Raw genomic sequence first — 2,809 nt, forward strand, 5'->3', positions numbered from 1 at the left:
CGACGGTTTGCCTGTTGGCAACAAGATCCAGTCTTCATGGTAGAAACCTCCATGAATCAATTGAGTTGAGACTTTGAGGCGCACAAGAATCTGTCCACATGTATACCATAAACAAGTGGTCGTGGGTTCAAGTCTTGCTATTGGTGGTTAAATGTTGCTGCGAGTGCGAGGTGTGTCCTTAGTTGTTGGTTCTTCAATGGCGTCAGGAAAAGATATCAAATCGATCAAATAATTGTTTTCTTTTAAAGGAAAATCTAAGATGTAAAAAAAGATATGGTATGGAAAGAGTTTTAACCAATCAAAATCCACCCATGAATTTTGATAAATAACACCTTATTGGCTACTAATTTATTGGTCAGTTGAATTTTGGATATCATATCTTTTCTATATCATAGTCGAACCCTTTCTTTAAACCCAAGGCTCTAAGACAAGAATATAAATAAGCCCATTTTTAGGTAATTGGTTGTTATTCTGGATCTCTATCTAGATCATATACATCCCCCAGTCCCCGTACGCCCTACACACCAACATTTGGAAATTGGAATACTGTCACTGGTATCACAAAACATTGAACTTTGGATGTTTATTGGGATGAACTTTGGATGCATATGGATATGATAGAAAGATTCGAATATGCACTGAAACATTGAAAACTTTTATAAATTTTACAAATGCATTAATAAGATTAAATTTAAAGTTAAAATGATAATTAATAAAGAATATAAATACAATAAACATATATTTTAATCGTCTATACAAATAAATATATTACGATCAACAAACCAGAAGGTGTATATATATCATACAATAACATAGATCATTACTTTCATTATTAAATCAATTGTTTTATATTTTATTATTTTTTCCTTTGTATATTGCCAAAAGAATAAGGCAACTTAATCTTAAATTTTTAATATGCTAGCTGATGGCTAATTGGCTTTATAACTTCTTAAAAGTTATTAATGTAAATTAAATTAAATTTAATATTTATGTTATCTAATTAATTATTTATCTATTTGAGTTTTGAACATAGAGAAGGAATATAGATAAGAATTATTTTTGTTGGTTTCATTTTCCAGCACATTTTCTCACTTGTGAAAGAATTTATGTTCATTTAAGATCATGCATTAAAAATGAAGGGCTCATTTGGCACGTCTTTTTGGGAAGATCTTCTGGTAGCTATGACAATCAAAACATGCATTGAACTTTTGTATGAAAATCTGAGCAACCCGAAGCACATTTGGAAAATGTGTGTCTTTCCACACACCTTTCTGTGCGAGAATAAAACGCGAAAGACACGGTAAGCTTCATTTTGCTTCTCGAAAATCAGCCCAAAATGGGCTTTTCGTGTCTTTTCGGCGTTCCGTCTTTTGGTGGATAGATCTTCCATGCGCCAAACGGAAATAGATCGAAAATCGGTCTTCCCGACTTGTTAACAACCGAAAGACCGAGCGAAAAGACGCGCCAAACGGGCTTGAAGAAAACTAAGTTGAACCAAGAACAAGAAGAACGGTTTTTTTTTTTCATTTGATCCTTCAATATTCAATAGATCTCCATATTTTGGTGCTTGAAATGCAAGGATATATTGTTTTGATTTTAGATTTGTGATGTTTATTCCTTGTATTAGTATATACATGGATTTTATAATTTTCATGGTAGGAAAGTGCCATAAGCTGGACCTATGACTATGAGTGATGTATTAAATTCATTGATCCATCAACCATTTATGTCACAAAATGAATTTTTAATTTTTTTGATAATTTATAAAATTGAAAATAACAATTATTTTAGTAATTAAAAGTTATGAATTGCACATACATCCTGGAAATAAATTCTAATGGATCTGATACATTAAGATCATATATTTTCTGTAAAGTAATAATAAATAATTTAATATAAAAAATAAATATATTTACTATTTATGGAGATGAAAATAAAAAGATATAATATTTAAATTTACATAAAAATACAAAATAATGGAAAATAGAAGAAAAAACTAATTGATTGAGCCCGTATCATGTCTTTCCGGCAGAATAGATTTTTCTGACGTTGTTTCAAAGAGTGCCCGTCTAGTTAGAGATCGGATCTGCTCTTCATATAAGGCGCCTCACACTGATCTCACACGCACATATTATAAACATTTTCCGTATTTATAAGATATTATTCACGGGAAATATTGTGCCTGTGAGACGCCCATGTGCTATGTGCGAGGAACAGATTTCGTGTCAATTTCGGTGGATCAGGTTGTATTACGATATGATAGAACGAGCAGTTGAGATTACTCCTCTTCTATTTGAAAGGGCGATTTTGACATTAAATAACGGGAGGACCATAGAAAATTCTGGGTTGTCATGCACCTTGTTGTTTCAGGAAGAGATGCCCTAAAAATCAATAAATTTCAAATCAAAATTGTCCGATAATCTGACCATTTTAGTTCGGATTGGCTCCCAACCAGCACATCCCACAAAGTGGCCGGATCTGTTTAGTGTTGGTACAATTTTTTTCGGTAAGCTTGTGTTGGTACAATTTTTGTTGTGACTTGTGAATAGAAATGTTCCCGATATACGGTTGAGATAATGCACATCTTTGTCCACGCACAATGCATATTTTAGCGTGCATTGGGACATCTTCCGTACTTGTTATGGATAGAATAGAGATGCTCTTAATATACGGTTGAGATATGCTGTGGGGCGTGTGTTGGGCGTGCTCTGTGGGGGAGTCAATGTGAATTTCGATAAAAAATCATAAGTTGATGGGTAAGGCTGCGTTTGGCAAGAGTGCGATCTATAAATAAACCAACCCTTCGATC

Source organism: Nelumbo nucifera, chromosome 4 (assembly GCF_055504915.1).
Source record: "Nelumbo nucifera cultivar China Antique chromosome 4, China Antique-T2T, whole genome shotgun sequence".
In the NCBI taxonomy this organism is placed as follows: Eukaryota; Viridiplantae; Streptophyta; class Magnoliopsida; order Proteales; family Nelumbonaceae; genus Nelumbo; species Nelumbo nucifera.